Here is a 19,306-nt window from a genome sequence, read left to right on the forward strand (position 1 = left end):
TTGTACTTAAGTCGAGAATCGTCGAGGTAGTTGGCGGAATGGTTTACACCCAGGTTTGATGCTCAATTCATGTTCAACTAGTGTATGATATAGACCAGGCATCTCATGGTAACTCCAAGCAAAATAATCCTTAAATTCTGTAAGCAAATTACAAAGCTCAATTTTTACATGTTAGGGTAACAAAACATTAATGAATAAAGGTCATGGCTCTTCGGCCGTTCCAACATTTATTTCCTCTAGTGGATCTTTAACCTGAAGTTAACAATCCTCAAGCTCCGCCGGTGCAGCCTGAACTTTGTCTAGTGATAGCATGGGGCCATTGTCTCATTCGATAAAAAATTTGACTAAGTTGACGCTTAAATTTGGGTGTTTGGAAATAACGTACCAGTGGGCCAGCAGTCGTTCCATGGTAGATGAAATCACGGCTCAGCATCGGTCATGTCTTTCTTCAGGCATTAATGTCGGTGATCAGATCGGCCAACCCAAGTCTCCCTGAATCCTGATAGACAGTTTCAGTGCCTACTTCGATCGCTTGATGTGAAAAATAAGTTAACACACAAATTTACCCTCTTGTTGACAATTTTAGTATGGATAAGTAGGGATCGTTCTTAAACCGGGGATTAGGAGGGATTGCTAAAACACTCTAAACTGACTCAAATCTGTGAAACAAAGTTTAAAAATACGAAACTAGACTCAAAGAATGCAAAACTAAACTTTAAAACACTAAAACGAACCAAAAGAATCAAAACAGCAACCAAACACTCAAAACTGCCTAAAAACCACTTTCTGGGCAGTTTTGAACACAAAGCATCAAATTGGACGAATTTGGGTTTTAACTTGTACCAAAATACTTAAAAACATAAACCAACACACTTTCCAATTAATCTAGGAATTCAAAATAATTGGGGATTTGATTTGGACGAAAATAAACTTAAATGGCAGATTGTAATACAAAGTTATGAAGAATCAATGGATGATGGAATGGCTAAGGGGTTCTTCTCCACACATGAAATATATGCAACCTAAATCGATTTCCAGTTATCAATTGAATAAGTTATGAACCTCAACACTCCAAGTTAATTAGGTCCGCTTAAATTAACCTTCAGATTTCCCTAGGATCATTGAATTGGATGAATATGCATTGCAAACAAATTATTCCTAACAAGTTCTTTATATGAACAGCATGATAAAGACACAAGTTAGAATCATTACGTTATTTGGAAATTATAAGCATCGACAAGGCATTCGTAATTATGAAAAGCATGATACTCTTGCCAGGAATCTACTTAACAGGATCGTGACTAGCGACCTTCACTACTTACGAATATAAATTCATAACGATTAGGTGAAACAAATTCATATCCTAGCATCAAATTCAAGCATGCAAATTAAGCGTGCACTCTCAATCAACATACAAGAATAAGTTCTAAATCAAATGGTTAAGCAAATTGTATTCACGACTTATGTAACAATAACTGGAAGTAATCAACTCATTTCACATATATAATCATGGTTTTGAATACACCCTTAGCCAAAAACGAAATTAGCCAATCATACTTAAAGCAAAACAAAGATTACATGAATTAGACATTAAAATCCAAAGAAAGAAAACACCTAGAATGCTCCAACTTGGCAGCAAGTGCATCCAAGATTCCTCATTTCCCTTGCTTGCGGCAGATTGGGTTATGGACATGTTTTGGGTAGTTTTATGGTGTAGAATGGATGGGAAATGGTATGGAAAGGTTTAGGGTGAGTGTGGAGGAGTGTTTGATGGTTGGAGGGTGGTAGAGAACTCGGCAAAGATGGTGGAATAAGGTGGAGTGGCTGTTATGTTTTCTAGGCACTAGAATGGTGTTTTTGGGGTGTTTTGCTGCCTAAGGTGAGTATGGACGAATTTTCTGCATGAATGATGAATATGGGAGGTTCAACCCTTTGCCAAGGGTTGTAAACATGTATATATAGGCCCCAAAAACCCTAGAGAATCAGATTAGGCAGTGGGGAAATGCACAGCAAGGAGGGTGAATTTGTGGTGTACAATGGTCCAAGGATGAAAATGGAGCAATGATGCAAAGTATGGAGGGTAAAATGGAGTGGTATTTCAGCTAGGGAGCATGAATGATTGTGTTCATTGCATGGAAATGAAAAGGGGAGGTGAAATGTTTCATAAATTAGTTAAAGGTGCAGCAACATGTGTTGCACAAGGCATTGGATCCCAAATGTGGATGATGGAGCATCAATTGGTGCATGGAATGGTTGTGAAATCTGATGGGTGAAGGGAACAAGAGGTATGCAACAATTGAGTGTGATAATTGAGTGTATTGAGGCATGAAATCAGAAATATTTTAGGGGACAAGGATGATTAAGCATGCATGGGAATCCAAAGGGAATGCTATGTGGATTGCATGGCAAGGATGTGTGTCCTTTTGTGGCTGAGTTCATGATCCTTTGTACACTAATTCTTCACAATCTTAGCCTCTTTAAGTCTTCAATTTCATCCAAACCTTGGTTCCAAATATGTGACATGCATTCCAAGCTCCATTTTGCTCCAAAATGCTCCAAAATGCATCTTCTTGCCTACTTTGTCCTTAAAATCTGAAAACACACGAAAATGACTTTAAACATTAAAATAACTAAGGAAACACGACATAAATGCACAAGAACAAGCCAACTAAGTCGCATAAATATGCTCCTATCAAATTCCCCCACACTTAGCTTTTGCTAGTCCTCGAGCAAACTAAGAAATAAAACGAAACGAAACAAATACAACACAACCTAAACCTTCCAACATTTGCCTCAGGGATTTCCAATGCACATGACATGTTAAAGATTATCATCCCTACAGATTTGAGTCATCTCTACACTTAAGCACATACTTAATCATAGTCACTACTTACTTGTTCACGTTAATCAATTAAAACAATGTTTTTGATGTAGTAACATGCCTTAGAGAAATCACTCAATTCCTTACAAGATATGCACTCAATTTTCACTCAGATTTTCTAACTACACACCCTATACTAGATATATGTGAGAAGATTGATGTAGATATGGAAACGAACGCTCACATATATGTATAACAAAGAACGCAATTTCTGGAGTTAATAAGCATGTTAAGATATGATCTCATGAATGGAATGCTACTACTTAGATGCGAGAACCAGTGACACCATATGCTCATACCAAATTCAAACTCCACATATTTAAACGCATGACACTCAAGATGAAGTTAAGGGTTGTAACGGAGCTTGGGGTGATGGCTAACAAATGAAGGTAAGGGAAAACAAACGTTCTTAAAGCAATAGCAAATAAAATAATGAACTTGAACTTAGAATTCACTTAGATTGCAGAAATCAACTTTTAGACGTAAGGGAAAGATTTAAACAACTCTTCGGGTCAAATTCAACTCTTTTTTTTTCTTTCCACCCGTGCCTATGGCCTACTACTTACATGAGAAACACTTCCCCCACACTTATTTTCTGCCATACATAATTACAAGGAATTCAATTTGAATCATGCTTTACTATACTTTAAGAACAAGGGTATGGATGGTCCTAATCTAGGCTAGGTGAGGATAACGTGGGTTAACAAAGAACGTAGGCTAACAAGGCTCAATGGGGTTAACTTAAACAAATGATGAAGTAGGATACAAGGCAATTTGGCTTTGGTGGTGGTAACTACACAACTTCATCTTGAATATGTGTTATGCAAATCAATATCATGCTTTGAATGAAATGGGCATGAGTTCTAGCATTTGGAACTAAATGATGAAACGTCTTCTAAGTAGTAACCAAGCAAAGAAAAATGAGATCATGCAACGACTTTAGAAAACAATAATGCACAGATTATCAACTCTCCAAATAACGTTTATCCTCAAGTCTCACAAGGTTGTAGCGTTTGTTTGAGTTCCTTTCTTCAAGCATGTTACAAAAACTAATTTTTCCTTTATGATTGCATGTGAATTCATAAATTATAACTACAACCAAGTATAAACCAAAGAGCATATCAAACTTTCATCCATGTTTATAATTCTCTTTAACAGTCATGTAATTAAAAACCAAATCCTCATCATTGTGTTGGAAGGTACCCTAAGACACAAAATAAACAAACAAAAACAACTCTTTTTGGGTTTTTCAAAACAATTTTTTTTTAAATTTTTATGAGATTTTTGGATTTTTATGTCAAAACACACTGAAACACTCCAAAACAGCTTGAAAACACTTAAAAGAGCAAGGCACAACATTAGAAGTAATGGGTGATAAACTCCTACGAATTTTATGCAAAACAATAGTTCCCCCCCACACTTAAATCAAACATTGTCCTCAATGTTTCAAGTATAAACTCACACCAAAAACAAGCAAATAACAAACGACAAATAAACATGACAAATATGGCAAAGTAAAAACCAGACAGAGTAGAGTTTAAGAACGCAAATCTGGTTTTTGGAGATAGTTGATCTTGTTGACTTTCCACAGCTTTGATCTTGAACTGGATTGGAATTGTACGGCGAAACTTTTCTCTTTGGCGATGTTGCAATTCCTTATTTGTTCTCCAAGCAGATGTGGCAGCTTCTCTAGTTCTTCATCTCAGACTCCTTCTGCTGGGTTGATTGTGCAAGCTGCATTCTTCTCTGCTTGTTTCTTCTGCACGACGGGCAGGCACGAGGGAGAGGTGTTGGTCTGTTTCTTTCTTCAATCTTTCCAAGTGCCCACCTCTTGCTTTCTTTCTCCTTGTCCTTAGTTGAGGATGAATCAGCACGTTGTCTCCACATGCTTCGAGGTATCATCTTCACTTCCCTTATACGTGAGAGACGAAGAGGAAACACAAGATGATGAGTCCTCGAGAGCAGGTGCTGGCTGGAGAAAGGACAGGGAGAAAGCATGATATGAGATACTCGTGCTCTCAACCTTTATGATATGAAATACTTGTGCTCTGGATGGGTTGTTTGCAGGGGTATCCCAGGGGATGAGAAATACAGAGTGACTCGAGAGGGTTTGTTGGAAAGCCATTTCAGAGAGGATGAAGGGTTAAGTGAGGCTGAAAGTTGGGTGAGACTGCTTCACTTTGAAGTTCAACATTTATAGAATTTTCTTAATGGCTGGGAAGGCATTGTTCCATTACTCGTGTCGGCAAGCCTTAGATAATTTAACAGTAGTTTTCACGTGCATTCCGCTTCTCCAGAAATTTTCGACAGATTGCGCGTGATTTACACAACGCAGATGTGCAATTTGACAGATGCTGACACGTCTCGATAAAGCAGAGGCCTCTTTAATATCCGGAATTTACACTTCGAGTTCTGAGCTTCGTTGAGGGCAGAGATTGCATGTGACAAATGCTGACGAGGCTGAGAGAGACATATGGTTGGAATCGACGCTTCGACAGACTGCCCGTGATTTTCGCAAAGTTGAGTTTGCGTGTGACGGGTGCTGACGAGGCTGAGAAAGCTGACACTCTTCGATATCTGGAATTGGTGGTTTGTGAGCAAGCCCAACTTTTGAGAAAGATGGCGCCTCTTCGATTTTTGAATGGCTTCTTCGATTTCTGAGCTCTCCTCTTCGATTTTTGAAATCCCATCGCGTGCTGATTTTTATAGAGGTATGCAGGACGTTCAAAGCACACTTGAATTTCTGCCTGTAAAAACTCCCGTTTTGCACTTCTACGATCTTGACTTGTCCGATCTCCTCTTTCTTTAACACCTCTGAAAAATGTCTGGCCCTTCCGACCGTCGTTTTGACTTGAACCTTGGTGAAGGAGCAGCCCCGCATTCTCCAGACAACATATGGCGTCCGTCCTTCATATCCCCTATTGGTCCTCTTACCGTTGGGGATTCGGTGATGAAAAATGACATGACCGCTGCGGTGGTGACTCGGAACCTTGTCACCCCCAGAGATAACAGACTGCTCTCTAGACGGTCTGATGAATTGGCCGTTAAGGAGTCTCTGGCTCTTAGCGTGCAGTGTGCGGGTTCTGTGTCCAACATGGCCCAACGCCTATTTGCTCGAACCCGTCAAGTTGAATCGTTGGCGGCTGAAGTACTGAGTCTCAAAGAGGAGATTAGAGGACTCAAGCATGAAAATAAACAATTGCACAAGCTTGCACACAATTATGCCACAAACATGAAGAGGAAAATTGACCAGCTGCATGAATCTGATGGTCAGATTTTACTTGATCATCGGAGGTTTGTGGGTTTGTTCCAACAGCATTTGCCGTCGTCTTCTGAGGCTGTACCGCGTAGTGAAGCTCCAAATGATCAACCTCCGGTACCTTCTCCTTCTGTGGCTCCACCGACTGCTGAGATTACGCCAACTACTGAGACTTCTCCCAAGCAGCCATTGTGAAGGCTCCCTCTTGTCTTATGCTGTGTTTCTTTATTTCCCAGTTTCCTGTTCATTTCCATGAAGTTTAATATTAAAATCCTTTGCATATTTGTTAATGTTTCAAAATAGAAAGTCATACCCCAAAAATAATTAAACAAGCAAAAATATTAATAATCAAGCAAAATAAATGGGTTGCCTCCCTTGAAGCGCTTGCTTTAACGTCTTCCAGCCGGACGATGCCACATTGATCAACCTTCATGGGAACCCACGGCATGCAGTGGGATCTCCTCCACAACATGCTCCACAAAGTGCTCGTAGTACAGCTTCAAGCGATGTCCATTCACCTTGAATTCTTGCCCGGTTCTCAAACTCTTAATTTGGACTGCACCATGCACAAAAAGATTAGTAACAACAAACGGGCCAACCCACTTGGAACGTAACTTACCAGGGAATAGACGAAGACGGGAATTGAACAACAACACTTTCTGCCCAATTTCCAAAGTCTTGCCTCGAAGCATCTTATCATGGAATGCCGTGGTCTTCTCTTTGTAAATTCTAGCATTCTCATAAGCTTCATGCCTTATCTCATCAAGTTCACTCAATTGAAGCTTTCGATGAATTCCAGCTTGGTCCACATTCAAATTGAAGGTCTTGATGGCCCAATGAGCTTTATGTTCTAATTCCACGGGAAGATGGCAAGGCTTGCCATACACAAGTCGAAAAGGAGACATACCAATGGGGGTTTTGTAAGCCGTTTGATACGCCCATAATGCATCATCCAACCGTAAGCTCTAATCTTTTCTATTTGGCCCAACGGTCTTCTCCAAAATCTGTTTGATCTCACGATTCGACACCTCGGCTTGGCCATTGGTTTGGGGGTGGTAAGGTGTGGAGACCTTATGCGTCACATGGTACTTCTTGAGTAATGCCTCAATGGTACGGTTGCAAAAATGAGACCCGCCATCACTGATTAGCACCCTAGGCATCCCAAACCTAGAAAAGATATTAGTTTTCACAAAATCTGCCACAACTTTAGAATCGTTAGTTCGAGTGGCTTTCGCTTCCACCCACTTGGAAACATAATCAACGGCAAGTAATATGTAAGTGAAACCAAAAGATGAAGGAAAAGGACCCATAAAATCGATACCCCAAACATCAAAGATTTCAACAACAAAGATGGGTACCTGCGGCATTTGATCTTTTTGGCCAATATTACCTGTCCTTTGACATCGATCACATGTTAAACAAAAGGTTCTAGCATCTTTAAACAAAGTAGGCCAATAAAAACCACATTCAAGAACCTTAAAAGCTGTCCTTTGGGTGCCAAAGTGACCCCCACATGCATATGTGTGACAAAAACTTAAAATTGAGTGAAAATCTGATTCATGCACACATCTTCTTATAATCTGATCTGAACAATATTTCCACAAGTATGGGTCATCCCAAACATAAAATCTAGCATCCTTTTTAAGTTTATCACGTTGGAATTTGTTTAGGGTGCTAGGAACTTGTTTAGTCACCAAATAATTCACCAAATCTGCGTACCAAGGAGCACTTACCTGAACGGACAAGAGTTGTTCATCCGGAAATGTTTCGGAGATGGGAAGATCCTCTTCTTCATGCACCAACCTGCTTAGGTGGTCGGCAACAACATTATCACTCCCCTTCTTGTCCTTGATTTCGATGTCAAACTCTTGAAGTAGAAGCATCCAACGAATGAGTCTAGGTTTAGCTTCTTTCTTGGTGAACAAGTACTTCAAGGCTGCATGGTCAGTGAAAACAATAACTTTAGTACCAATTAGATATGATCTAAATTTATCTAAAGCAAATACAACAGCCAAAAGTTCTTTTTCGGTTGTAGAATAATTCAACTGAACATCATTCAAAGTGCGTGAAGCATAATAAATAACATGTGGCTGTTTATTTTTTCTTTGACCCAAAACAGCGCCAAGTGCATAATCCGATGCATCACACATCAATTCAAAGGGAATGGACCAATCCGGGGGAGTTATGATGGGTGCCGTGGTGAGGAGGTCCTTGAGATGCTTGAATGCCTTCTCACATGCCTCGTTGAACTCAAATGACACATCCTTTTGTAGGAGATGGCATAGGTGCTGTGCAATCTTGGAAAAGTCCTTGATAAATCGTCGGTAGAATCCTGCATGACCAAGGAAAGAACGAACCTCTCTCACCGAAGTGGGAGAAGGTAAGTAGCGTACAAGATCTATTTTAGACTTATCAACTTCAATTCCACGTTCAGAGATTATATGACCCAAAACAATACCTTGTTTAACCATAAAATGGCATTTCTCCCAATTTAACACAAGGTTTGTTTCAACACAACGTTTCAAGATTAAAGTGAGATTATCCAAGCAATTATCAAAGGAATTACCAAACACACTAAAATCATCCATGAATATCTCAATAATCCTCTCAACATAATCAGAAAAGATGCTAACCATACACCTTTGAAACGTGGCAGGAGCATTGCACAAACCGAATGGCATGCGTCGATATGCAAACGTTCCAAAGGGACAAGTAAAAGTGGTCTTTTCTTGATCATCCGGGGCAATAACAATTTGATTATAACCGGAGTATCCATCAAGAAAGCAATAAAAGGAATGACCTGCTAACCTTTCTAGCATTTGATCTAGGAACGGCAATGGGAAGTGATCTTTCCTTGTGGTTGCATTTAGCTTCCTATAATCAATGCACACTCGCCAACCGGTTTGAATTCGGGTGGGCACAAGCTCATTCTCCGCATTCTCGACAACCGTCACTCCAGATTTCTTGGGCACACATTGGATAGGTGAAACCCAACGGCTATCGGAGATGGGATAAATCACCCCACAATCTAGAAGTTTGATTATCTCCTTTTTCACAACTTCCATCATCGGAGGGTTAAGACGGCGTTGAGCCTCTCTAGTTGGTTTGGCCCCCTCCTCAAGAAATATGTGATGCATACAAGTCGTAGGGCTTATACCTTTAATATCGGCCAATGTCCAACCTAGGGCAGATTTGAATTCCTTCAAGACACGCACTAGCTTCTCTTTCTCTTGTGCCGTGAGGGATGAGGAGATGATGGCAGGTAGTGTCTCGTTTTCCCTCAAAAAGATGTACTTCAAATGGCTTGGTAGGGGTTTGAGATCAAGTATGGGTGCCTGAACGATGGATGGAAGCAACTTGTCAGTCGAAATTGGAATGGAATTAAAGTTAGGAGACTTACCACCATGCTTAAGTAGTGACTCAAGGGCAGCAACCAACTCAAAAATTTCATCACTAGGAGGCACGACATGGCCTAGTCCATGTATGCCGTGGGTTACACTAGAATCTGCCCCCTTGGTTGTGAGTTCCATTCCTCGTGTAATGACTTTTTCAAGCGCATCGTCATTCAAATCTTCAAGATATCCCTGTGCCAAAGAGTCAAATATATGAATAGAGAAACATGAATGATCCTCACTAGGGTACTTAATGGAATCAGAAAGATTAAAATTAACAACTTCCCCATCAAATTCCATGGATAACGTTCCACTATACACGTCAATCTTCGTCCGGGCCGTCTTCATGAATGGCCTTCCAAGGAGGATGGGCAATGAAGGAGCATGATCCGATTCATCCATTTCGAGCACATAAAAATCTGCTGGGAAGACTAAATGATCAACCTGCACCAAAACGTCTTCCAACACTCCCTTTGGATAAGCGTTAGATCTATCGGCCAATTGTATGATTACACCATCATGTTTCAACTTACCTAAGTTCATAGATACATAAATGGAGTATGACATAACATTTATAGAGGCTCCTAAATCTAGCATGGCAGATTTGAAACGAGTGTTACCAATGACGCACGGAATTGTAAAGCTACCCGGATCTTTGTATTTGGGGGGTAGTTTACGTTGCAAGATGGCGGAGACATTTTCACCTACCTTCACAACCTCCTTGGTTGAAATCCTCTTCCTAGTGGTGCATAGCTCCTTTAAAAACTTAGCGTATCTTGGGACTTGCTTAATGGCATCCAACAAGGGTATGTTGACTTGAACTTTCCTAAGTGTCTCAAGGATGTCCTTTTCAGCTTCTTCCTTCTTTGTTTGCACAAACCTGCTAGGAAAAGGAGCATTCGAAGGCACAACATTAGTAGAAACCGAATTTGACACATTCTTACCTTTATTGGATGAATTGGACGGATTTGGAGCCATGGAGGCTTGCGGCATAGGTGTGTCCACCCTTGTCGTGGGTGGGCATGCTTCCTCCTCTTCAAATTGAAGTTTTTCATCCTCTTTGTGACCTGTTTTTGATGAAGAACTTGCCCCAACCTCCTTACCACTTCTTAGGGTGATTGCTTTGGCTGATTCAAACCCTCCTTTTGGATTTGGAATGGTAGAACTAGGAAGCCTTCCTTGGTCTCGAATCTGCCCAACAACCTCGGCAATCTGCCCCATTTGTTTCTCTAGTTGGTCCACTCTTTTGTTTTGATTTTCCTGCCCATTAGTCAAAGTGGTTAGTAACTTAACAAGTGTATCATTATCCAAAGCATTACCTGAAGTATTTGGGGCAGATTGTGGTTGGACTTGAGGGGGTGCGTATGTTTGGATGGTCTCTCCACCCCGGATTATACGTGTTGGAATATGGATCATGTCTTGGCTGATTTTGGCTTTGAAACCCAATGGCATTAGCGCTCTCCCATCCACCATTCTCAATGAGTTGAGGACACTTTTCGGATGCATGTCCTTGGATAGAACATACGCCACACACCATGGGTCCTTGAATCTTCATTCCCTCGGCCATCTGTGAAACAAGAGAAGTAAGATTAGCTAACTGAGATTGAATATTGGAAGTGGAACTTACCTCATGCACTTGTTGCCGTGGGGGTCCTCTTTGGCCTACACCTTCGTATTGTTGAGCGTTCAACGCTCGATTAGTAATCAAGATTTTTACAGCCATGGGCGTTTTGTCTACCAATGCTCCACCCGCTGAGGCATCGAGCATTTGACGTTCTAGTGGTAGGAGCCCTTCGTAGAAGTATTGCAAAAGCAATTCCTCCTTCATCTGATGCTGTGGACAAGAAGCAACAAGTGATTTAAATCGTTCATAATATGTAGGAAAAGACTCACCTTCATCTTGTTGAATTCCACTTATTTTTTTACGAAGAAGAATGATGCGAGAAGTTGGGAAAAACTTCTCCAGAAACGCCTTCTTCATACTCTCCCAAGATGTAACTGTACCGGGAGCCAACTCGTACAACCAATCCTTGGCTTTGTCCATTAAAGAGAACGGAAAAGCCTTCATCTTTAAAATACTTCCGTCAACGGTAACCGGAGTCATACTTGAGCACACCACTTCAAATTCTTTCAAATGTTTGTTCGGATCCTCCATGGACAACCCATGGAACTTTGGAATGTGGTGGAGCAAACTTGACTTTAACTCGAACTCTTCGGTTTTACCTTGGGCAGCCATGGGATATTGGATACACAATGGTGCGGCATTATCCAAACCCGAGGCGGCAAGCTCCTTGAGCGTACGGTTGTCCATGGCTATACCTTGCGCTTCTCCACCCACTTGTGTCGTGTGATCCTCCTTGTGCTGTTGGTTCCTCCTTCTTCTCAAAGTTCTCTCGAAGTCGTCGTCAAAGTCCAAAATATGCTCACGAACAGGTCGGGAACTTCGAGTCATGCACTAGTACCTAAAAACAAAGAAAACAAAACAAATCAGCAACTTAAACAGAAACTTAAACAAAATACAATGATTCGAAAGAAAACAATCCAAGAGATTAGCAAAGTTGCTAATCCCCAGCAACGGCGCCAAAATTTGATGTGAAAAATAAGTTAACACACAAATTTACCCTCTTGTTGACAATTGTAGTATGGATAAGTAGGGATCGTTCTTAAACCGGGGATTAGGAGGGATTGCTAAAACACTCTAAACTGACTCAAATCTGTGAAACAAAGTTTAAAAATACGAAACTAGACTCAAAGAATGCAAAACTAAACTCTAAAACACTAAAACGAACCAAAAGAATCAAAACAGCAACCAAACACTCAAAACTGCCTAAAAACCACTTTCTGGGCAGTTTTGAACACAAAGCATCAAATTGGACGAATTTGGGTTTTAACTTGTACCAAAATACTTAAAAACATAAACCAACACACTTTCCAATTAATCTAGGAATTCAAAATCATTGGGGATTTGATTTGGACGAAAATAAACTTAAATGGCAGATTGAAATACAAAGTTATGAAGAATCAATGGATGATGGAATGGCTAAGGGGTTCTTCTCCACACATGAAATATATGCAACCTAAATTGATTTCCAGTTATCAATTGAATAAGTTATGAACCTCAACACTCCAAGTTAATTAGGTCCGCTTAAATTAACCTTCAGATTTCCCTAGGATCATTGAATTGGATGAATATGCATTGCAAACAAATTATTCCTAACAAGTTCTTTATATGAACAGCATGATAAAGACACAAGTTAGAATCATTACGTTATTTGGAAATCATAAGCATCGACAAGGCATTCGTAACTATGAAAAGCATGATACTGTTGCCAGGAATCTACTTAACAGGGTCGTGACTAGCGACCTTCACTACTTACAAATATAAATTCATAACGATTAGGTGAAACAAATTTATATCCTAGCATCAAATTCAAGCATGCAAATTAAGCGTGCACTCTCAATCAACATACAAGAATAAGTTCTAAATCAAATGGTTAAGCAAATTGTATTCACGACTTATGTAACAATAACTGGAAGTAATCAACTCATTTCACATATATAATCATGGTTTTGAATACACCCTTAGCCAAAAACGAAATTAGCCAATCATACTTAAAGCAAAACAAAGATTACATGAATTAGACATTAAAATCCAAAGAAAGAAAACACCTAGAATGCTCCAACTTGGCAGCAAGTGCATCCAAGATTCCTCATTTCCCTTGCTTGCGGCAGATTGGGTTATGGACAGGTTTTGGGTAGTTTTATGGTGTAGAATGGATGGGGAATGGTATGGAAAGGTTTAGGGTGAGTGTGGAGGAGTGTTTGATGGTTGGAGGGTGGTAGAGAACTCGGCAAAGATGGTGGAATAAGGTGGAGTGGCTGTTATGTTTTCTGGGCACTAGAATGGTGTTTTTGGGGTGTTTTGCTGCCTAGGGTGAGTATGGACGAATTTTCTGCATGAATGATGAATATGGGAGGTTCAACCCTTTGCCAAGGGTTGTAAACATGTATATATAGGCCCCAAAAACCCTAGAGAATCAGATTAGGCAGTGGGGAAATGCACAGCAAGGAGGGTGAATTTATGGTGTACAATGGTCCAAGGATGAAAATGGAGCAATGATGCAAAGTATGGAGGGTAAAATGGAGTGGTATTTCAGCTAGGGAGCATGAATGATTGTGTTCATTGCATGGAAATGAAAAGGGGAGGTGAAATGTTTCATAAATTAGTTAAAGGTGCAGCAACATGTGTTGCACAAGGCATTGGATCCCAAATGTGGATGATGGAGCATCAATTGGTGCATGGAATGGTTGTGAAATCTGATGGGTGAAGGGAACAAGAGGTATGCAGCAATTGAGTGTGATAATTGAGTGTATTGAGGCATGAAATCAGAAATATTTTAGGGGACAAGGATGATTAAGCATGCATGGGAATCCAAAGGGAATGCTATGTGGATTGCATGGCAAGGATGTGTGTCCTTTTGTGGCTGAGTTCATGATCCTTTGTACACTAATTCTTCACAATCTTAGCCTCTTTAAGTCTTCAATTTCATCCAAACCTTGGTTCCAAATATGTGACATGCATTCCAAGCTCCATTTTGCTCCAAAATGCATCTTCTTGCCTACTTTGTCCTTAAAATCTGAAAACACACGAAAATGACTTTAAACATTAAAATAACTAAGGAAACACGACATAAATGCACAAGAACAAGCCAACTAAGTCGCATAAATATGCTCCTATCATCGCTTTCTAGACCAAAATTTGATTCGGTCGCCTTTCCTTATTCAAACCCTGTAGGGTAATATAACCGACCTGGTCATCGTAATACTGCGCTTGAATCATATTGGCTTCGAACGGCTGACTATCAGCCGAATAAACCACAACTGATTTTTCATCCCAAAAGATGAGAACTTGATATAAAGAAGAAGGAATACAATTCGTTTGATGAATCCAATCCCGACCGAGCAACGTATTATACTCAGTCTTGGAGTCGACAATAAAAAATGCGGTCATGTGATTACGACCTGCGATGTTTACCTCTAAGTGAAGCATTCATTTGGTTTGAGATTTGACATCGATGAAGCTACTCATGGTTATTCCTGATGGGATGAGTTCGTCGTTTGACCATCGTAATACTTTCATGACGGATACAAGCATGATATTGACCGTTACCCCACAATTGACAAAAATTTTGGAGATTGGATATCCTTCAATGTGAGCTGTGACATACAATGGTTTTAAATGCTGAAGGTTAACCGAGGATAATCTGGGGAACAATATGGCTAGAGCTGCTTTAAGTTTGTCGTCGTTATTTGCTTGCCCATCTTCGGCGGTAGCGACGAAATCGACTTGTGTTACTTCCTCGGTGACCACATCACCATCCAAGATATTTGGCTGGTGTGCAGTTGGCTGAAATTCAGCAAATAGAACATGAACCATGCTGATTTGCATGTTCTCAACGACTAAAGGGCCTGTCGGATCTTGGTCGTCGTCTTCAAGGTTATCGATGACTGCCGCATCAGGCGTTAAAGCATCCTCGACGTGATCATCATGTGCTTCAACAGGTACTTGCTCTTGTGACATCTAACCCGACCTTGCTTCCTTCTGACTATCGTCTTCGAGCCCATTCGTTTCTGGTGTCTGACTTTACCGCTGCAGTGCTTTACGGGCTCATTCTTCATAGGCGATCCGGGTGTTCCTTATGTCTAGGTAGGCGTCTAGATGTGCCACCCGATCCTTTTCATCGGCCATAAGACCAAAGAGAGATACGACCGAGAAGAATTCGAAGTGATGTCGTAAGTATTGAAGGTCGTCAAGAGAAAAAGAAAGCTCGGCCATATCAATGTCCGTGTACGGATCGACCTCGAAACCGAGGACCTTAGTTTCTCGTATGTGCTGGAACCTGGCCTTCATTGCTAGATTAGTGGTTTTTTGGATAATTTGTTCACATCTGGACAAGTTAGTGTTAGGTCGAGAGCTTCTTGACACGTCTTGGGTAGGTCGTACAAATCGTTAACAGAATATTTCTTATGAAACTTTCTTATGTACTCCAAAGATTCGATGAGGAATGGAAGGTGTAGATTCCGTCAAACTCTTATTAACGGCTCTTGCTGGGGTAACGGGGGAAGTTTGCGTTCGGTGTCTTTCTCAAATTGCTCGAAACGAGTTTTCATCTCCCCAGGCCAAATGAGGAATTTGATGCGCTTCTCAGACTCTTCAATGGTGGTTTCAAAGTTGTGATCGGTTCCCTTTCGCCCTTGCAATTCAGCCATGATTGTTGGTGTTTGTCGATCATCTCTGTTTCTTATCACTTCTTTCGGCTGCCATTTAGCTGCCGAAATGGTCTGGGCTGCCTGTTGTCGAGCCATACAATCTATCCGCTGGCGTCGACGTTTTTGAGACTGGGATAGTGCAGTATACATGCCAGTGGGAGAGTTGTAACTATACCAACGTTGGTCGTGTGGCTCAGGCAGCTTGAAGGTTTTTTCAGTCGCCGATGAACCTGAACTACTGGAATTACACTAGTAATAGTCCTCATTATAAAACGGTGCGTCGAAATTAAGGCGTCTTCTAACCGAGGTAGAGCCAGTTGTCCGTTCCTGAGGGTCGAGCCTATTGAACACTTTCTGGCGCTGGCATCTGCCAAGTTCATTTAAAGGTGCCGCCACGGCCTTGGATGGTTGCTGTGGTGTTGGTCTCTCATTTGGTTCAGTTAATAGGACGCATGCCTTACAATTGCTGCACAAGTTTCTTCTGCACTGGAGTCTGACATAGATTCGACTACGGTCGGTCATGAAAACTCGGTGGGCGGTTTATTGGAAAGTAGATCAATTTTGAGTCGTGGCCAAGAGTTTTGCTTTGGGACGTGTTGTACTGGGACAAACTCGGCCTTCCTTTTCCCTTTGCTCTTGGGCAAATAAGCGTCTACCATGCCAATTGTTGTTCAAGGGAATGAATCAATGTCGACCGCCATTTATTTTTTGGGAAATTTTAGCTTGCCTTTATCAATCCAGCTTTGAATATCATCACGGAGCACGACGCAGTTATTTGTGGTATGCCTAGTCGAATTATGGTACTTGCAATATATCTTTCCTTTAAGCTCTTCGGCCTTGGGAATGTTATGTCATGGCCGAAGTTTGATAATCTTTGCTAACAACAATTGGTCGAAAATTGCAACGGCCTCGGTGATATCAAAAGTGTAAACTTTTGATGTTTTCGCCATCTCTTCAGTAGCCGAGCGGGTTTTAGCATTCTTGGAATTAATTTGAGTCAATGCCTTGCAGACATATGGTTAATCTATTACTATCTTGGCCGCATCCATACTGACGTATTGGGAATCTTCGCCTTCGACCGATGCGTAGCTGACCGTGAGATTTTTATATATCGTCCATCGGGATGGGAACTTCAAGATCTTTTCCTTTCGGAGCAAATAATCATATTGCTTAACATGTTGGGCTAATTCATACATATCTCGGAAGTTTACCCCCAGGAATTTCTTTTTGTACTCCGTGTCTAGCCCATTCAGAGAAAGCTGAACAAATTCAATTTCGGGTAGAGGTACTCGGCACCAATTCCTGGCCGATTTAAACCTTGTAAGATAGTCCATTGATGACTCATTAAATGCTTGGGCCATCCTGGCCAATGAAGAAACTAACATTTCCATGCCCTACCAATAGAATTGCTCGTGAAATTTCTCGACCAGCTCATCCCAACTTTGGATGGAATTAGGTGGGAGGTTGGTATACCATGCAAATGCTGAGCCTGTCAACAAAAAGTTGAACAATCGCAGTTTATGGAAATCACTATTGACGTCTCCGCCTTGCGCAGTGAACTAGACCACATGTTCTAACGAGGACAAGGATGATTCTTCACCAAAAAGGCTAAAATATAGGATCTTGAATACTTTAGGATATTCAAATTTTTCCACATAAGCTGGATATGGATGGATGAATTTTGGGAACTTCGACCCCTTTTTCATGGTCGAATCAATCATCTTTTGGACCTCGATCATATCGACGAAAGCTACTTCCACTTTCTAGTCGGATCCATCTGACCTACTACCTGATCCTTCCTTTTTTTCCAAGTCAATTGTTTTGAGCCGAGTAGATCCTACTTCGGCCTGTAGTGGATTACTTTTGAGTGGAAATTGTTGAGACTGATCAGCAGGTCCCCCTAAGAAGATTCTGCTAACTAATAATTCGAGCAATTAGGAGTGTGTCTCACCATTATTTCGTATTACCTCAAGCAAACTGTTCATTTTTTTTATAACTATCTGTTCAACGTGTCGAGATTGCTCGTCAAGTCGTCTTTGAAGAAACGACCTAGTTGGAGGATCAGATCCTTTACCACCATCTTTGTCGCAGTCCTCCACTATTCCTTCAATGAAAATGCATGCAGTTCGATTGGGTACTTCTGTGTTTCGGTGCTAGGTGCCGAGACAAACTTCATTTTCTCGATGTGTCACACTTGCAGGCTCAAGGGTCACAATAATGAGGGGATTTCGCGCAAGTGACACTTCTTGTCCAGGACTTTGAACTGGCAGATCAGTTGTCGTTTTCCTATGATTGTTTTCTTTTTAACCGATCGTGTCTCGATGGTCATGAACTTCGTAGTTTTAGCACTTTGTCCCATTGGGCGTGCCAAAATGTTGATCCTAAAAACTACCAAGCCTATGTGGCGCGTAAACCGAGTAACTAATGAGCTAACTACGTCATTTGGTTGATGCAGGGCGTACCAACTCGTTGGCTGAGGAGTAAAATATGTTGATGTTGTGTGGGGTGCACTGCTGACTTCTCGATCTTGCGATTGCGGCCGAGGAAAGAACACTTTCGGCCTTCAGGTTCTAGAGCTTGATGACAAGGCTGCTAGTTGTACGAAGTTCACAAATAGTAAGGGTATAAGCACGCCGAATCGACACCAAAGTATAAGGGCACATATACTTAAAACAAATATATGTCTTGATGGTAAATGTGGTTCGGCTGTCAGAATGCCAAACTCTAAAGCTTACTTATGAGTATCCAATCATAAAACAACTCGGCGTTCAATGTGCCGAGCCCTAGTAGACTGTAACACCTCACCTCGTCAAAAAGGCTAATGAGATGACATCTGCCAATAAAGACTCGAAAGCCTTTCTCGACCGAAACTTGAATAGATAACCAGTCGACCTCGACGCAGTGCTGTTATCCAAACTAAAGGTGTTCCGCAGTCAGCTGGTTCTACTGCGATAGTGCTGTTTATCCAAACTGAAGGTATCACCGGTTGCCTTCACAGTGCTATTTATCCAAAATAAAGATGTGTCGGTGGAAAAATAAAATAAAAAATCTCAAGGTTGTTGAGAGGTTTCGCGTAGAGCGAGAGTTTGCGCAGGGCAATTTGTGTGTTGAATTGGAAGGGGCTTGAATGATGCACCCCTCCTTCTATTTATAGAAAATAGCAAACCTGCTTCTGATCGAATCAAACCTATACTCAGATTAGGACTCCTTACCCCAATCCAATCTTATCTCGGTCAGTCCTACTCTTATTAGGACTTTGAACTCAACCCCTTATCAGGCCGTATTCATTCCCAAATTTCAGCATCCTTATCCTGGCGAGATTTCTTATTGTATCAGGATTCAACTACCACATCCTGATAGGACACGGCCGGCCCCTGAGCAACGCTTCCGGGCCGAGAACAATTCTAAACTCGGCATGAACCAATATTTTGGGCCCAAACACCTTCACATACGCGTTCGTTGCCAAAGCGGCTCAACAATGATGAAGACCATCGCCACCACAAA

Source organism: Malus sylvestris, chromosome 13 (genome assembly GCF_916048215.2).
Source record: "Malus sylvestris chromosome 13, drMalSylv7.2, whole genome shotgun sequence".
Taxonomy (NCBI): domain Eukaryota; kingdom Viridiplantae; phylum Streptophyta; class Magnoliopsida; order Rosales; family Rosaceae; genus Malus; species Malus sylvestris.